The sequence below is a fragment of the Pantherophis guttatus genome, chromosome 1, assembly GCF_059756535.1.
Source record: "Pantherophis guttatus breed Tessera chromosome 1, ASM5975653v1, whole genome shotgun sequence".
NCBI lineage: Eukaryota > Metazoa > Chordata > Lepidosauria > Squamata > Colubridae > Pantherophis > Pantherophis guttatus.
In genome coordinates this window covers 229,381,862-229,401,650 of record NC_142063.1, presented here as the reverse complement: position 1 = coordinate 229,401,650, position 19,789 = coordinate 229,381,862, and the positions used below count along the sequence as shown (strand labels likewise).

At 41.9% G+C, this 19,789-nt stretch overlaps 1 long non-coding RNA gene across 2 annotated transcripts in view; it reads left to right on the top strand.

Annotated features, from left to right (window-relative positions):
* The window catches only part of LOC117674098 (uncharacterized), a 115,056-nt gene that overhangs the window by 78,627 nt on the left and 16,640 nt on the right, over positions 1-19,789 (top strand). Inside the window, exons 3-4 of one of the 2 annotated variants that reach the window (XR_004593673.3) lie at positions 7,604-8,057; positions 11,856-13,803. This is a non-coding gene — a long non-coding RNA (uncharacterized LOC117674098). Of the gene's footprint in view, positions 1-7,603; positions 8,058-11,855; positions 13,804-19,789 lie in introns of those variants that run through there. The other variant, XR_015731365.1, reaches the window with a different exon arrangement.

Genomic DNA, 19,789 nt, shown 5'->3' with positions numbered 1-19,789 from the left:
CCGTGGGTGAGTCCATGGAAAAAAAAAAGAAATTTAGTTTGATGGTAACTAAATTTTAGTACAGATAGTATAATTATTGATGGCAGATTTAATACTTTCCCCCTCTATTGAATGAACAATTAAATGATAATAAATTAAATGACAATGGGGTGGAGAAGCATTATTACATCATTGCATCTGCAGATAGCTGCCTTGTGACCCTGCTTCAAGTGACATGAGCTCTCTCTGGCAAGGAGGAAGAAAATCTCTTTCAGGGCTGTGCAGAGGAAATGTCTCAACATCTGCCAGAGAAAAGTCACTCAGATTCTTTCTCAGTTGGACACTAGTTTTGTTGCAGGTCAGGGGAGATGACAAGGGAGCGGTCTTGCCCAGTTTTCTGGGAATGGTTTGAACCTGTTGGACCTGAGGAGGAAGTGCAGAGGACTGCAAGCTCGGCCATTTGCTCCTCAGATCCACTCCCTTTCTAGCTGGTTAAAATTGGTTATGGGGGTGTTGTGTAAGGGGGCGGGTCCTAAAAGTGGTTACAGATAACAAAATAGCAGAGTTGAATCTTGGAGCTCTTCTAGTCCAACCCCTGCTCAAGCAGGAGACCTTATACCTGTGATGGCAAACCTATGGCATATGTGCCAGAGGTGGCACGCAACGCCCTCTCTGTGGGCATGCAAGCCATCACCTCAGTTCAGCTCCGCCACGCATGCATGTGCGCCTCCCATCGGCCAGCTTCAGGTCTTCGGGTTTCTGCCACGCATGTGCAGGGGTGGGGCCTGTGCGGGGGGCCTGTGCGTGCATGCACGGGGCGGGGGGCATGTGGGGAGCATGCATGCATGAATGAGGGCGGGGCACATGCACGGGGGCCATGCACACATTGCATTTTGGGGGGTTGGGTGCACTTTGGGCACTTGGTCCAGAAAAGGTTAGCCATCACTGACCTATACCCTTTCAGACAATCTCTTCAATCTCTTGTTCAATTTCTTCCTAAAAACTTCCAATGTCAGAACACCCACAACTTCTGGTGGCAATCTGTCCCACTGATTAATTGGTTAATTCTTCTTTGAGTGAGGGGGTTGTTCATTCACATCTTAAGAAGACTTTGGTTCATTCCCTCCTCAATTGCTTGACCCCCACTATACTGGACAACTTCCATCTAATAACTCACTTCCCTTTTTGGGGGAAGGTGCTTGAGAAGGTGGCTGTGCAGCAGCTTCAGAAGACTTTGGATAAAGTGAATTATTTGAATCAATCAGGGTTCAGGATTGGGTTAGCAGCAGACATAGTCTTGGTTGCACTTTTGGTTGATCTCTGGTGAGATGGGATGAGAATTGTGCATCCATCTTTGCCTGCTTTTGACCTTTCTGTGGTTTTTGGTATCAACCATGGTATCCTTCCCAATCAACTTAAAAGATTGGGAGTGTGTATAACAGGATTCACCACTTGACTGTTTTATATGTATTTATTGGTTTTATTGTATTTTAGGTCACCCAGAGTAACTTTCTTGTGAGATGGGTAGCTATACAAACATGATTAAATAAATATATAAAGCTTACCATTGGATTATAATTTGGGGGTGAACTCTGGAATTTGTCTCAAGATTTAAAGGAGCCACAAAAAGTCCTGTTATCTCAGATTGTCCAAAGAAACTCCCAGAAGTGGACTTTTTTCTATCTTACATAACATTCTTTTTCTCCTTCATGGCCTTTGCACTCTGTGACAGATGGGAGATGAAATTCAAAGACAGAGCAATTCCTTTTCTCTTTTCTTTAGTTGTTGGACGATTGAGTTTGCTTAAGAGACTTTGAAGGGATTTTGTTGGTTTGTGAGCTATTATGATGCCTAGCAGTTGAAGATAGTGGGAGAATTATTCTTTTCACGGGCTATGTTCTAGTTGGCTGCATTAAGACAGATAGGACAGACTGAACACATAAAAAGCTCGTACTTAAAAATCATTGAACATTAATAATGTCTTAGATGCTGAACAAAATTTACTGCACAGAATTAAGGGGAGTACTCCCAGTACTCTATATCTGAACACTTTTATTTTATTGCACTTGCGTGATTGACAGGATTGTTTTGTTGCAACCTACAGAAATTTATCTTACTCTTAATAACTGAAACATCAAAACTGGAACAGAGAGGACAATCAGGCTCAAGTTCTGGAAGGGACAATGATCCATAGTTTATCCTCACTTTAAAAAACTAATACTCACCAATGGGGAAATGGGGAGGAATGGCAGATTCTCTACTGCAGTGGTGTTCTTGTTAAGGAATAATTTGGGATAGGACATGGAACCAGATGAAGGAACATGTACAAGATACAGATACACGCTCATTTAGACCTGTGGTGGGGATGGTTACTTTGGATAGTTTCTAAAGTATCCTTAAATCAAGGCTAAGGAGCTAGGGACTTGAGTGCATGTGGGCCAGGTGTATGTGGGCCATTATGAGGAGTATTCGTGCTATCAGGCAGATAAAGCTGTCTGGATTTGTTTAGAGTTGGACCCTCCATTAAGCAGGTCTAAATGAGTTGCCCAGAACACAGTCTTGTGAGGTTATCTGAATGAGTATGAGTCTATTGATTGACTCAGCCTTCCATCCTTCCGAGATCGGTAAAATGAGGACGCAATAGGCAATAGGCTGACTCTGTAAACCCTTAGAGAGCTGTAAAGCACTGTGAAATGGTATATAAGTCTAAGTGTTATTGCTATGAATCCTGAAGGAGGAGGTGGTCCTTCTGGCCTTGAAGGAGGAGATGTGCCTACTCCTTAAGAGACCATTACAGACCTCTCCATTCTGGAAAATTACTGTCCAGTTTCCAGTCTTCCTTTCGTGGAGAAGGTTGTAGAGAAGGTGGTCAGATAGCAAGTACAGAGTGCCTTGGATGAAACAGATTACCTGAACAATGGAGTTTCATATCAGGGTACAATGTGGAGACAACATTAGTCATACTTATTGTTGACCTTTGGTGGAACCAGGATGGGAATGGTGCATTCTTCTTTCTACTCTTTAATTTTTCAGTGACTTTTAATACCATCAATCATTATATCCTTCTAGACTGGTACCATGAGCTGGCAGTGGGGCCTGTGTTGCAGTGGGTCCCCCCCTTCTTCAGTGGTCATTTCCAGTTGTTGCTGATAGGAGGGGAGATATCACATCCTCAGCCCCCTCATTTGTGGATGCTTCAGAACTTGGTATTCTCCCCACTCCTGTTTAGCATTTATATGAAACTTTTGGGTGAGGTCATTTGTCAGTTTGAGGTTGGTATCATCAGTAGGCAGATGATACCCAACTGTACAGCTCAACTCCAGGCTGAGCAGAGGAAACCACTAATGTACTAAGCCAATGCCTAAAGGCTGTTCATGCCTGGATGGAGAGAAATAAATCTCAGTTCAATCCTGAGTAGCTGTAGCTATTTGGCCTTCCTGGATTGGGGGAATTTTCAATCTTTCCCCATCCCTTCAGATCATCACTCTATTGTAATGTGTTCTACATGGGGCTGCTCTTAGGACTAGAGTTTAAAATGCAGCAAGGTGAGCATTAACTGGAACTTTTTATGACCATGCATCATTGCTGCTATGCAAACTTCATTGGTTTCCAGCTGTCTTCTAGGTGCAATTCAAGATGCTGGCCATCACCTATAAAGCCCATCGTGGCATAGATCCTGGTTTTCTGAAGAACCACCTGTCAACTCTGAATCGAACCTGGCTGAAGCCATCTTGTGCTGCTTCATAGTTGCCACACAATATGGGGGAGGATGAGGGGGAAATAGTTAGACCATCTCGTAGACTAAATAAAGAGCTATCCTGTGGGAACCAAGGTCATCCCAACAGGTGACAGTTGGAGGAAGAGCAGAAGTGATCGAGGAAGCCTGCCACCTGCTTTGATTGGACAATGTGACCTGTGACACCTGGGGAGGGAAACCTTTGCTCTTTTAATTATATGCTAACCGTGGGAAACTTTTAGAGTTGGTTGTGCTGATATGATGTATCCAATAAACATGTTCTCTGAGGAACGTTCCTGCCTTGGAGTTTTGATTTATTTGGATGCGTTATTCGGAACGCTGACACCACCTGTCTCTTAATTGTTTCTGCTCACCCAGCATGTCTGGGCAGAGTGCATGCACTCCAAGTCTCTGAATTAACTGTTGTCTTCTTGTGGAAACAAAGAAGCATACCTTAGCTATATTGTAGACCTGTCTCTGGTAAAGCCCCCCCCCCTCCCCAAGATGTGTATGGCACCCAGTCTCTTAGGGTTCCAGAAACCCTAAAGACCTGGCTTAATTCTGAGGCTCTGGGTTAACTCACTGCGGTGTCCCTGTATTTTTTATTGTTGTGGCTGTTTTTGTATGAGCTGTTACAGTATGTTCTGCTGTTGTGTTTTGAACTGGTTTAATTGTTGTATATTTAATATGTTGTAAGCTATGGTGATGAGTTCTGTATGATCTGAGAGAGCATGCCTCCGAATGCTAATTGGTATGGAATAAAATTTTAGAACAGCATGCATAAATGTTTCCTATCAGATATCATTTCTTCTAACTACACTTTGAAGCATCCTTCTGTCCTCCATGTATTTCATTTTGCGTGACACTACCCTTGGATCCCACTTATGTGAGCTGCTTCTTTGAAGTACTCCTGAAAAGATTTTGTTTTGAAAAGGTTTTCTTAAAATCATGCAGTATTTTCTAAGGACATCTTATCTGCTCTGTTCGAATCCCATTGTGAGCAATACAATGGAATCTCTCCAGCCCGAAGATCTGCTATTACAGGGTTTTGTTTTGTGATTCTTTTGACTAGCCCATTCATGCCTCTGAAAGGAAGTTACAACTGCAGTGTAAGTAGTAGTATGTTGGAAGGTGTTGAATGAAGCACTTTCAGAACCTCTTTGGGTCTCAGAACAAAAAGAGGACAGAATGAATATTGATTTGGAATAGGCCTCTCTGGATAGGGAGACAGCAGACTAGGTGGCTGGGAAGTATGTATACAAATTAGTGCCTATCATAAAATTATCATAACTAAGATTCTGAACCATTTACTGCTGAATGATGTCTTTGAAATACTGCTGAGATATATTATGAATGGGAACATTTGTTAGATTGGATGGTCTTTTTGTTTTTGGTACAAGAGGTTATCAAGATTTTAAAGCACTACTTCCTGGCAATTTGGCTTCAGCTCATGTGCAAGTGCCATTTTAAGTTTCAATCTCAAGTAATTTTTGACCTGTTGTTCTCAGTAAATGAGGTTTTCAAGATCCCATCTGCTAGGCTCCTGGGAGTTTTGTATCAACAAGCCATTCTAAAACCTTCAAATAATGAAATGCATGTACTTCTTTCAAGCACCTCTGAAGGAACACGTTAAAAGGTTTAATTTATTCACATACATTTTTTTTACATATGAGATTTGTTCTGTCCTTATTATATTAGGTTGAGTTCAAACCCAATTCAAAAGATAAATAGAAGGATCGCTTTCGGGGTTTTTTTTTTTAATTTTAAAATGAACAAAGATGTTATTTCTGCACAATCTTTGAAATATGCATGTTCACATACATTTTGAGTACTCTCAATATTTTGAAACATTTAGATCTTTGGACCACCATACTCACTGCAATACAGATATGCTTTAGTATTGTTTTGGTCCATGCACAGGTCAATGTAAAGTATGCACACTGGATTTTATTCAAATACATTTTTTAACTTTATAAGAAGAAGCAACAGGCATCCCAGAGATGATGAGAACTAGATCAGTACAGAAGGGATTTGAATATTTCCTTCCCACCAGGATCTTGACAGATCTTGGGAGTCGCTTGACAGTGAGATGGGTGGCATATAAATTTAATAAATAAATATAAACAATCTGGGTTGGACTGCTGCTAGCCAAACCAAATTGACTTGGGGCCCCAAAACCCATCAACTCAATAGCAAGTTCAGTTTAGCTTGAAGAGTAACTCTTGTAATCCCCAAGCAAGATCAGGAAATTTCAATGGCACTGTGTAGAATTAATTATGTCTATAATATTACTAACTTTTCAAAAACAATATTGGCTTACATAGCCATTATAAAATTTGTTCATCCTGCGGCAAATGAATTGAAAATGCCCTCAAATCAAATCTGGCTGTTGATTACTGTGGTGATCTATTAAACTGATGGGTGTCTACTGTCCATAGGGGATAAAGGGGAAGAAATGCAATGCCTATATTAGGGGTGTCCGACTGAAGGCATGGGGGCTGGATGTGGCCTGTGGGGTGTTTAGATCTGGCTGGCGGGGCTGCCCTAGAAACACCAAAGGACCTGCCTGTGGTGCCTCTGTCAGCAAAAATAGAGCTTGGGAGGGCTGTGCTCAGCCTGCCTGGGCTTTGTTTTCGGCCATGACAGCCTCCTGCAGCCCTCTGCTATTGAAAACAGAGCCTGGGGAGGCTGTACACAAATGTTTTCATTTGCAGAGGGCTGCAGAAGGCCATTGTGGCCTAAAACAGAGCCTCGACAAGTGACATTGAGCTGGCCATGCCCACCCTGGCCACGCCGAACCCAGGCATGCCCCCCCTGGCCCCCCAGGTCAAATACAACCCTGATGCGGCCCTCAATGAAATCGAGTTTGACACCTCTGGCCTATATGAAGACACAACAGTACAAATGCTGCATCTTTCATATTTATATCCTGATGCAAGTACAAAATTCGATTTAATTCTGTTTTTAAATTATTTTAAATTTTATATTGTATGTATTTTAATTTTGACTGTTCACCACCCTGAGTCCTTCGGGAGAAGGGCGGTATACAAATTTAAATAACAAATAAATAAATAAATAAATAAATAAATAAATAAATAAATACATACATACATACATACATACATACATATATACATACCATGGCATTCCTACAATTAAAGTTTGGCACTGCTGCAGATGCTGTTGAATCAAGTGGAAAGATAAATATTTTGGGGGAAAATGACCACCTCCAAAATGCACCATTCAATCCTTTACTTCTTGTTGGTGTGTATTGGAGTAGGACTACTGAATCACTATGGCAACTAACCAGAACAGTTTAGTAAACGTATTACAGGAAAGACTTCAGTTTAACCTTCTACATTCTTAGAAGCTTTACTGTACATCCAATTAGCAGGACTTTAAGATGTCCATCTGAGTAGAGGGGCTGCTTAGACCACCCCCCTATACACACCAAAAACATTTTGCATCATATTAAAAATTACATGTAATTGCACTACTGTACACTATATCTCATATTGGGAATGGAAGTTTTGAAATAAATTGCAGGAAGCAAGCAATTTTTCATACAAATCACTCCAAATTTATGTTTTCAGTTAATTTACATTTCACCATCAGATCATTCAAACCAATTTTTCTTTCATTAAATTAATTTCTACTCGGTTCTTGCTGCAAAATGGATTCCTCTTAAATACCGCTTATGTCACTTATCAAATCATCACTTCCTTCTAATTAAGCTCCATCATGTGCAGGATTCTCTTCAGAAGAGAAATATGGTAGGGATTTTTCTTACTTTTACTCAAAGACGTTCTGATTACTGCTTACTTTTAATTAAGCTAATGACAAGCCAGTAGCGCGAGTCAAAATATACTGTTCTGTTTTTCTTTCCAGGAGCATTGTATGATGAAAGAAAGGTGTAACATTCCCAGCTAGCCTTCTCTTAAGTGAATCTCATTCTATTGGCCAACTCCAATCTCCTTCTACATGCCAGGAACTGACCATCTGAATAGAATTCAGTCTGTTCTGAGCAGCTGTTGAAGAATTAGCAATGAAAAGAGGACAACTAGACTACTTAAATCCCTTCTGACTGAAAACAAACTGGCCACCAGAGCCATAATCTTTAGGCATGACTTTGGATCATGTACTGTATATGCAGTATATTAACTACTTTAAGGGTTTTCTGAAGACTGCCTGGCTGACTGTTTGAAGCTGTGTTAAATTGAGTCTGTTAATTGTGGTTGACAACAGCCCTCTGGGGCCTTAGATAGAAGATTTTTGCCAGACATAATGGTGAAGATGGGTAAACTGGGAAGGGTGCAAAGAAAGCCAATGAGGACAATCAAAGGTAAGGTGACCATATTTTAACATTGGTAAAGCGGGACACCATTGTGGGTGTGGCTTATTTTGTGGGCGTGGCTTGGAGGTCATGTGACCGGGTGGCCATGGCTATGTGTATAGGGACTACTCAGAGGGCTGAAAAAAGTCATTTCTGACAGGTTCTCGCACTTTTGACTGGTCCTCACACTTATGACCATCCTCACATTTATGCCCGTGCAGCATTCTTAACAACCATGTCACTCATTTCACAACTGCTTCTCTTCACCATGGTGACAAGATAGGGCAAAAAACGTAAAATGTGAGGACGGTCGTAAGTTTGAGGACTGGTCAAAAGTGCGAGGACTAGTCAAAAATAACTTTTTCAGCCCTCTGAGTAGTCCATATGCAATAGAGAGGGATGAAAGAAGGGAAGGGAAATTAGAGTAGGAGTGAGGGGAAGAGAGGGAGGAAGAGAGGAGGAGAAGGAGAAAGGAAGAGGAAGTAGGGAGGAGAAGAAGAGGGTGGGGGGAAGAGAAAGTAAGAAGGAAAGAAAAGAGAGAGGTGGTAGGTTTGAGGAGAAAGATTGCTGTACAATAAAAAAGATGAAAGGGAAGAAAGCCAGCCCCAAACAAATATAAAGATATTAAGATAAAGAATGAATTGTTAAACTTTAAAGAATAAAAGAGAACAAATATGAATAAATAACAATAATTAGAAACACACATACAAACATACAATGTATTTTCTTTGAACAAAATATTTGGCTGGTTCACAAATTTAAACAGTGTTTAGTCATTTCAATTAAATTTACAATTTCTATATTTCCTTTTTGCCATATTTATTCCTCATCTATTTTTTTAAAAAAACAATATTACCCTTCATCCTCATCTCTAATCTTAATCAAATTCAATTTTTCCCTTCTATTCTATATTATACCCCTTCCCATGGTCATCTATTTTTATATCCATCCTCACATTGGTTAATTATGTAATTATGTAATACAGTTGTTTAATACAAATTCAACATTTTAATATAAATCAATTAGTTATATAACTATCTTTTTTGTATATTAATCAATATGAACATGAATATTCCAATTATTTCCATGCAATCCAATTTCTTACAAATCAATTAATTATATTTACCAATAATAATAAACCAAATAATTTCCCCCATATATTCCTCCAAACCACAACTTAACCATTTCTGCTTTCAACACAATATACAATTAATAGTATCTCAATTATTACAATTCCCTAGTTAAATAGAGCTTTTTTTCTTTTGTGTTTTAAAATCTTGAACTCTCCTCTTTTGCCCTAAATTTCTCATTGTTTTCAGTTTTGCACCTACCTTTTTTGGTGAGGAAAAAGAAAAAGAACTCTCTCTCTGCCTCATTTTGTCACGTTGCAGCAAAGAACATGCTTTACTGTCGCTTTCGCTTTTTCAGCATAGCTAGGGGAAAAAAAATCTGCTCCAGGAACTCTTTGCAGCTAGCAACAGAACAGAGTCCTGCGCAAAACAGCTGAGAGCAAATCAGCTGAGAGTGGGGAAGCCGAGCTAATCAATTTGTGCTAATTAACTTATGCGGAAGCTGTAAGGGGCTATTTTTGCAGGCATTGGTCTACTCATTCGTTTTCTTTTAACACTGATCAGCTGTAGGGCGGCCCTTTGAAGCCCCGCGGCAAGAGTTTAAACAGTTTTTTTCCCTCTAGCCATCAGCTGGGACTCAGGAGGCAGCCGGGACTCAGGAGGCAGAATGAAAAATCGGGACTTTTTTAAAACGCCGCGGGACAAATTGCTAAAAATCGGGACTGTCCCGCCAAAAGCGGGACGTCTGGTCACCTTAATCAAAGGACTTGATCCAAGTCCTACAAAAAGAGCTGGGAATCAAACAGAATGTTTAGCCTTGAGAAGATGGGGTGAAGAATTGGGTGAGTTGGGTTCAATAGCGTCGTCTTTGATGACCAAGACCAAGATTTTTTTTCCTGTTATTTCAGCATGCAAGGCTGACATAATGGATTCAGCTTAGAGGAATGTTAGAAAATGTTTCTAAAAGTAAGGACAGTTTGGCAGTGGCTTTTCTTCACTTGATGTGTTCAAGGAAGGCTGATGGACACATGAGGAATGCTTTAACTCTGATTCTTGCAAAAAGCAGGACTTGGGCTAGGGCTCTGAATAGTGTCTTCCAACTCTGATTCTATGGAAGCTTTGGCAAGCAAACCAGGTTTGCTAGGCAGGTCATGCCTAGTGCAGTTCCCCTAAAGCAGGGATGTCAAACTCAAGACCCGGGGGACGGATTCGGCCTGCGGGGTACTTAGATCTGACCCGTGGGACCGCCCTGGAAACAGCGAAGGACCGGCCTGCGGTGCTTCTGCCAGTGAAAATGGGCTCCCGAGCTCCATTTTCGGCTGCCAGGGCCTCCTGTAACCCTCTTGTCAGTGAAAAAGGAGCTCAGGAGGGCCTTCCCGAGCTCCTTTTTCACTGGTAGAGGGTTGCAGCAAGCAAAAATGGAGCTCGGGAGCCCGTTTTCGCCAGCAGAGTTCTCAGGCCACAACAGGTGCCCCCGACAGTGAAGTTGAGCTGGCCACGCCCACCCTGGGCCCCTGAGGTCAAACACAACCCTGATGCAGCCCTCAATGAAATCGAGTTTGACACCCCTGCCCTAAAGAGCTTCTGAATGGTATTTCCTAATGCAACGTTTCTCAACTTTGGCAAGTTTCAGATGTGGGGATTTCAATTTCCAGAACTCTCCAGAGTTGAAGTCCACACATCTGAAACTTGCCAAGGTTGTGAAACACCACCACAATATTTCGTTTCAAGGGAGAATGGTGCTCATATGTTATTTGAAGCTTCACTGAATCTCTAAAGTGATTTCAATCAGATGCCTCTTTGATACTTTTACTGTGAGATTGTTATCCGGTGTTCTGATGAATTTTCCAACTATTTTATTGACAACATTCCTGTAGTTCAGGGGCACACAGCATGATGCTGAACCTATTTCTGTCTATTTGGATTTGATTTTCATGCCTTCATTGCTCATAAACACACTGATATTCCTTGTAGTATTTCTATTGCTAGCAGAAAATTTTCAGAAGATGGTGAAGGTTAATTGCATCTGTGTTATAATGAAACATGGGCCCTAAGTAAGTTAAATGTTGACAAGGCTAACGGTGAGCACAATCATTAATGAAATTAAGCCTTTCCTGACCATGTACTTTGTGGCTCCTGGAGCAACATATTGCATAGGTAGCCAGGAGTGCTTTCCAGCAAAACCTATGTTTCTTACTTTTCTAGAGCTAAAAATGGACACATACCTCAGTGCAGTGCTCAGTGCATTTACTTGAATATGTGTTTTCAAATATTAGGTGGCTTCATCTTCTGCTTCAAAAGAATCTCTATTGAAGAAACTGAGGAGCCATATTAAACTGTAGTGCTATGTAGCATTTTGCATTCATCCATCTAAGGATGCTTCAGAGTTTTAATATAGCACCTGACTATAGCATCTTAAAGTAGCTGCGTCTTTTCTTAGAACTGCATGATCCTGGGGAAAGATGGGGCTGCTATAAAAGGTTGCAAATATGTGGTATGTTCATTGTATAATCAGAAGCACTTTTTGTAGTTTGAATCCTAAAGACTGCCCAGCCCTATTAAATAGCGCAATGACATCTGAATTGGGAGGTTCATTTTTTTTTTTTTAATCATACACTCTTAGACCTGTTAGATAATATATTGTGCAGCTGGATTTGCTGATCACACTAAACCATAATATTACTTCTTTGATTTTGACTCTCTATTACTGTTTGACAGCCTGTTTATTATTTTACAGATAGATGCATTACCAATTCATGAATGGCTCTTGGTGGCTTACCAAAACATACATAGTCAGCACAAGGCAGAATGAAAACCCTTAGTAAAAGAAACATTAAAAAAAACCTCGCTTGGAATGTAATAAACTGATGACAAGTCTCATCTCCAACTACAGTTTGGTCCCCAATGTGAGCTTTGCAGTGAAAAAGCATGGTTTATCTACTCATTTTAATGTTATTTTTTAAAAAAGTGTCTTGAAGATTTGAGAGTGTGGAGAAGATTATACCAGAATAGGAGGTCTTGCAGATAACTTGGGGACTAAGGCATGTAATAGTTGCTGAATGAACCCTGCCGTTATGATTTATGTGACTAACTGTGCTTTACTGTGCTATTTGAACCCAGTGTCATGAAGTTCATAGTCCAAGTGCTTGTGGAAAAACACATTTTATTCTTATAGTTGTTCCTATAAAGTTTCCTTTCCTTTGTTGCTTGCAAACTCTTGGTCCTTTCGGCATTGTATGACTATTGTATTTGCCCTTTGTTTTAGGCTGGATTTTTTGCCTAATCCTAAAATAGGCTTCTAATATTTTCATTGTCCAAACTTAGCCAGATTGGGGTTATAGAATAGAATAGAATTCTTTATTGGCCAAGTGTGATTGGACACACAAAGAATTTGTCTTCGTGCATACACTCGCAGCGTACATACAGTAAAAGCGAAGATACATTCATCAAGAATCATAAGGTATAACGCTTAATGATAGTCATAGGGTACAAATAAGTATCAATAAATACTGCTAAATAATAATTATCTATCTATCCATCCATCCATCCATCCATCCATCCATCCATCCATCCATCCATCCATCTGCTTTATTAGAATAAATGTCCTTGTCAAAGAATGCTCAGATCACATGATTGCTTGGAAATATAAATACCAGCCAGAACACTTGAGAATATAATTTAAATGTACAGACTATTTCAAAACACACTGCTAAAATTCACCAATTACTTAACCAAATAGACGTGTGTGGATAGTGAGTGTGATATCATTGTAATGGAATGGGAAATATTTAGTTGGCGTATGTGATTGTTTCAGAAAAGTACTATAGTAAACAAGAGCCTTGGTAGTACAGGGGTTTAAGGCACCCTGTTATTAAGCTTATTAAGACCAGCTGCCTGCAATTACTGCAGGTTCGAATCTCGCCAAGGCTCAAGGTTGACTCAGTCTTCCATCCTTTCTAAGGTAGGTGAAATGAGGACCCAGTTTGTGGGGGCAATAAGCTGACTTTGTATAAATATACAAAAGGATGAAGGCTATTGCTGAGCACATTGTAAGCCGCCCTGAGTCTTCGGAGAAGGGCGGCATATAAATCAAAATTAAAAAAAATATATATATTTTTGATCCAAGTGAATGTGGGCCATTTATTATATATTTGAGCTAAAAGCTTTGCTATAATCCTGCGAGTTGCCTATAAGTAGATCTTTTACTGGCTCCCAACATTGCAGACAAAATCCAGGAACCAAACGCCTTATCTTCTGTCTCTCTATCGGTATCAGAGACTTCTCAATTTTCATCCCTGCCATCAGTTGTCAGTAAGCTTAACATGTTTGGGCACTGGAGCAGGTAGCCTTGGTTGAGCAGTGATAAATATGTCTGTTCCCCAAGATAGTACATGGCATTATCTTTGAAAGGAGAGACTTATTCCAAGCCTCTGTTGATAATTCAGAATCAGAGTTGTCTTCTGTTCCACTCCATTTGTCACTATCTATAACAGAGTCCCTTGATCCAGAAAGACTGTCGTGGCTTTCCAGCTGCAGAGTGACAGCCTAGAGGAAATGGGCACATTGCACTGGGCTCAGTGAAGAAAAAGATTTAACCGCTTCATGTTCACATAAACACTGACTGCCCTGCTGGGGTAGAGACCTGATGATCAAACCTACAAATGAAGGCAAATCAAATACTGGAAGCCAGTGTACTTTATTTGTCCTCTTCTTCACATGAGTCCATCAAAAGAGGGAGAGTTTTGCTTTGCTGAAGGCAGTCTCATAAATTTGGTGGCATCTCTGTGTGACAGAATCCTATTCACAGACACATCTAGCTGTTGCCTGCTATTCCTTATGACCTTCTGGGGATTATAAAATAGACTTCCCAATACATCTGCTTTATATGCAACTCAAGGCTATTTTAAACAGCCGGGAAGAGACTTTCCAGACTTGATTTTCCACACTCCACTGCTTCAGTGCATTGCAATCTTATGCTGCTGTGACAGGCAGATGCATGTTTATTATATCTAAACTCTGCCTTTTCTCATAAAAAGTCAGTCAGGAGCACACAATTCTCACCCATACTATGAAATGTTGACTGGCTCAGCTGAGGATTTGAATCTTCCCTGAAAATATTGACTCTGTCCTCTTCCTAATCCCACCACAAGAACATCCCATTCACCAGTTCCCAAATGTATGACTTCATACCTCTGCCTGTATTTCAAGGCTATCCTGTATCTTGTGGTGGCCAAAAACAGAAAGCCAAGCAAATATAACTTTGAAAGGTTTTATCAATGAATTGTCATAGCTGGGACACAAGTAAGTCATTAGCCAGACAGTCCTTAAGACTTCATTGGAGAAAATCTGTCAGAGTGGTTGTTAAGAGTCAGGACCAACTTCTGATGGCACTTTATCAGAATTTAAGACTTAGAAAGTTCAGAGTCTGTAACTTGCCTTATAACTTCACCTGTGGAGTCGAACAAAAGAAAGGCACGACCAAGAGAATTGCCTATAATAATCCAGGATTTTAGGGCGAGAGAATTCCACAAGCTAGTCAAATGCAGCAAGAGTTATAGGAACGAAGACCCAGAGTTCCTTTCAACAGAGGGTCTTAAATAGACCCATTTGCTGCCATGGTTTGATTAGAAGTACTGTTGATCTTTCAAGAATTGCTGATCACTTTGTGACTCCTAGTGTGTTCTTGGGCTAGAATCTGGCTCCTCATTATAGAAATCACCAGCTCAGATTCATCAACTTTACACTGCCAGCTGATTTTTTGCCGGCTGGACAGGTTGGTGGTCTGTCTATTATGCCTCAAGGGGCAGAATCAGATTCCAGAGAGGAGGAGAGATGCCAATGGGTGGGACCAAGAGGGAATGCTGATGCGTTTCCTGTATTCCTGAGTCCTACTGGGTCTCTTTTCTGTCAGCAAAGCCGTCTGTCCAGCAAACTTGAATGCTAGATGATATGAAGGATTGTAGAACTGACTTTAGGGATAGGGAAGAAATGAAGGAGCCACTAAGAGGCAGGGGATAGGTGGGGACTTTCAGAAAAGATCACAGAGTCCTGAGAAAAAAGAAAGCTGTCCCAACCTTAATTTTGTTCATATAACGCCGGCAGGACCAAATTTGTCAGGCTTTCAAGATTCTGTCATTCTACCACACTATAAGAAAGAACATTCCTGCAGTCCCTGAAATGCCTGTTTCTGGACCTGGGCTGACAATAACACAGAAAGTTTTGTCTTACTAGGAAGTCACTTCCTACATAAACAGTAGTGGTTTAGCCAATAGTTTATTTATTTATTTATTATATTTCTATACCGCCTTTCTCCAGTAGGACTCAAGGCGGTGTACAGTCAAGAAAAATATAGACACACAAACATCATAAAATTGCTAATTAAAATTATTACTTAGTTTGGTCAATTAAATAAAACCCAGAATTAGATAACATTTAAAAAATTCATTCACATGTTCATATGTTTAGCCCCGCCTGTTGGAACATCAGGGTCTTGAGGGCACGGCGGAAAGCACGGAGATCAGGGATATTCCGTATCTCCGGAGGCAGTTCATTCCAAAGGGTTGGAGCCCTCACAGAGAAGGCCCTCCCCCTGGGAGTCGGCAGTCGGCAAAATTTGACTGACGGTACCCTGAGTAGTCCCTCCCTGTGAGAACGAACTGGTCGGTGGGAGGCTATTGGTGGCAAAAGACGGTCTCGTAGGTACCCAGGTCCTAAGCCATGGAGTGCTTTAAAGCTGATAACTAACACCTTGAATCGCACCCGGAAGACCACCGGGAGCCAGTGCAGCTCACTTGGGAGAGGTGTTACATGGGCATAACGAGCTGCGCCCATAATCACCTGCGTGGCTACATTCTGGACCAGTTGGAGCCTCCAGGTGCTTTTCAAGGGGAGCCCCATGTAGAGAGCATTACAGTAGTCCATACGGGAGGTAACTAGGGCATGAGTGACCGTGCGCAAGGCGTCCCGATCCAGAAAGGGCAGATCAGGCGAACCTGATAAAAGGCACCCCTGGCCACAGCCGTCAAATGATCTTCTAAAGATAGCCATGAATCCAGGAGGACACCCAAGTTGCGGGCTCTCTCTGTGGGGAACAAGATCTCATCCCCTATTGTCAGTGATGGTACCAGCTGACTATACTGGGACGCCGGAAGCCACAGCCACTCGGTCTTGGAGGGATTGAGTCTGAGCTTGTTTCTCCCCATCCAGATCCGCACGGCCTCCAGGCAACGGGACATCACAGCAAGGGCATCATTGGGGTGGTCTGGGGTGGAGATGTATAGCTGTGTGTCATCAGCATACTGATGAACACTCACCCCGAAACCACGGATGATCTCGCCTAGTGGTTTTACATAAATGTTGAACAGAAGGGGTGAGAGGACTGACCCTTGCGGCACCCCACAAATAAGGTGCCTCGAGGTCGACCTCTGCCCCCCTGCCAACACAAACTGCGAACGGTCAGAGAGGAAGGAGAACCACCGAAGCACGGTGCCCCCTATTCCTAACCCCTCCAGCCGGTGCAGTAAGATACCATGGTCGATGGTATCAAAAGCCGCTGAGAGATCTAATAAGACCAGGATAGAGGAGCAACCTCTGTCCCGAGCCCTCCAGAGATCATCCACCAACGCAACCAATGCCGTTTCCGTGCTGTATCGTGACCTGAAGCCGGATCCAGATAGACAACTTCATCCAGGTATAATATAGCCGGGTCCAGGGAAGGCTTCTTGAGGAGGGGCTTCACAACCGCCTCTTTCAAGGCGGCGGGAAAGACACCCTCACTCAGAGAAGCATTTATAATCCCCTGGAGCCAGCCTCGTGTAACCTCCCGGGAGGCCAGTACCAACCAGGAGGGACACGGGTCCAATAAACATGTGGCAGCGTTAAGCTTGCCCAGAATCCTGTCCACGTCCTCAGGAATCACAGAGTCAAACTCTTCCCAGATAACACTCTCAAGACCTGCCCCCGTCTCCTCCCCTGGATCTACCCAATCGGAGTCCAGGCCTTCCCGAATCTGAGCGACTTTATCATGCAGGAATTGTACAAAATCCTCAGCTCGACCCTTTAAGGGATCTTCCCATACCCCCACCTGAAGTAGGGAGCGGGTCACCCTAAACAGCGCGGCTGGGCGGTTCTCTGCAGATGCAATAAGAGCGGAGAAGTAGCTAGACTTTGCCGCTCTTATCGCCACTAGGTAGGTCTTAATATAAGATCTCACCTGTGTTCGGTCAGATTCAGATCGGCTTGTCCTCCAATTGCTCTCCAGGCGTCTTTTCCGACGCTTCATCTCTCTCAGCTCCTCAGAAAACCAAGGAGCTAGACAAGATAGGCAATGGGTCAGAGGCCGCAAAGGCACGACGCGGTCCAAGGCCCCAGTAGCCGCCCTGTCCCAGGCGACCATCAGGTCCTCAGTCAAGTCGTGAGCCAGAGTCTCAGGAAATGGCCCAAGTTGAGGCTGCAAAAATAAATGTAATGAAGCATTTCACAAAATAAGCAAAGTCATCATCAGCAACAACTGGACTCAAGCCAAAACGGACAGTTTTAATTGGAAAACAAGGAAATTAATGACCATCCATCATGCACTACATCTAAAGTGGCACTTACAAAGTGTACATATCAGAAATCAAAGGTTGTAGAGAACTATTGCAGATAAAACAAACTTGTGGAAGAAGAAAAACATAGAATGATTACCTCGGGAAAAGTAAATAGAGTCTGCTTTTGGAAAATTATAAAGAAAGACTCCTAAATACAACAAAAACTAAATTAAAATACAAGAATGACATAATTCAAAGGAGGACAATACCAATAAACAAAATAACTCCATTAACAGCATACACAGGATATTGAAGAAAAAGCACACCCACATCTAACACGATTATTGAAATCTGGAACCTGACTAGGTGGCTCAGTGGCTAAGACACTGAACTTGTCGATCAGAAAGGTCGGCAGTTCAGGGGTTCAAATCCCTAGTACAGGTCTCCTGCATGAGCAAGGGGTTGGACTAGATGACCCCCACGGTACCTTTCAACTCTGTTACTGTTATTAGAATGCTTAAAAAAGAAATTGGACAATCATGGCTTCTCAGTAACCTGTCCTGCAACCCAATGCCACCAAAGCCAAAATTGAATACTGTTATGAAGTGGGGTTGAGGGGTACCCCGGACCGTGAACCAGCTCATGGGCAAACACACTAGGACTGAAATAAATCTGACAGAGGCGTCTTGTGTAAAAATATAATTTACTTTAAAACATTTAAAAAGCACTATGTCTTTAAAAAAGCACATTAGTAACAAAGTCTTATCTTGGTTATGTGAAGCCAGGCTATCTCCCTAGATTCCTCTCCACAATACCGAAACAGTTCACAAGAGAAAAAGGTTAACATGACAATAAGCAGCTTTGGTGTCGATACATCATCGAGGTAGTAGAAGGGCGGCAGCATAAACTTCACAGCTAAAAAAGTCACCTGAAGAAAAAACAATTTCAATCAGCAAACGTAGCTTGAAGCTTGTGGGAGGAAGGATGTCCAGCAGCAGCAGTTCTGATGATGGCTTGCGTGCTTCAAAACAGCAAAAAGTAAGCATCCGTAGGAGTATCTTTGCAGCAGCGTCTGGAGTCCTTATCTGTGTTCTCCTCCCTTCTATAACATTGCACTGAGCTCTGCATCTAGCTTCCAGCAGGAGCTCTGCATCTAGGCCTAAACAGCGTTTAGGCCCGAGTAGCAAGCGAAAAGGTCCTTGCTTATATGGGGAGTTAACCTGCAATTAACTAGGGCGGGGAAGGCTTGCAGGTAATTGCAAACAGGAGATGGCTTGATTGAAACCATACTGTTTGTGACTGATCAAGTAGCCACAGCAATCCTGAAAGCACTCGTGACAAATACATTTCCAACATTGCCAAATGCCACGCCTGTAGAACTAAAAGTGAAGCTGTACATCATTTTACTAGTCTGTAACACAGTTACAGAGTTGCAAAAACTGTCCATTGAAATTTAGGTAGAACATTTGGTATTACTGTTTGCCAATACCAGTGATAAGATGTGCCTGAAAAAGTTTTCCAAAATGAAATCAAAATGTGGGATTTCTAAATTCAAGTAAGTAGGCACTTAGAACATAATGCAACAGATATGACTGTTGTAGAAAAGAAAAAAGTTGGGTCATTGATATGCAGCCCCAAACAGCACCAAAACTGTTGAGGAAATAACAAAATATTATGATCTATAAATAGAGATCGAGATATTTTAGACGGAAAAGTCAATTCTCATAGTGATTGCACACCAATGACAGGTAACAAACTTGCTTCTTCTCAAACACTTTTTGTTGAGGATGAGTGTGCCTTAGAGCCAATGCCAAAGACTGGACCCTGTAACCCAGCACATCATGAACCAACCAACAGTCTGGCTGATGAGCTTACGCAAACTGAAAAGTTGGCTACCCTGGCAGCCAATGTAATTCTCAGGAATGCTGTGCGAGACGCAATCAAAACACAGCTACAGCCTTATTCAGCTCTTTTGGCACGCTGGTTTATTCGCATCCGCATCCGGATACACACTGTGATTCGTAAACACGATTGAAATCGGTGCTACGTTACACCAAGAATGGGGCGTTTATATAGCCCATCTTTCCATTAACTCATTAGGACCGCGCCCTTGTTTGTTACCACGCCCCTCTTTTAGGGGCAT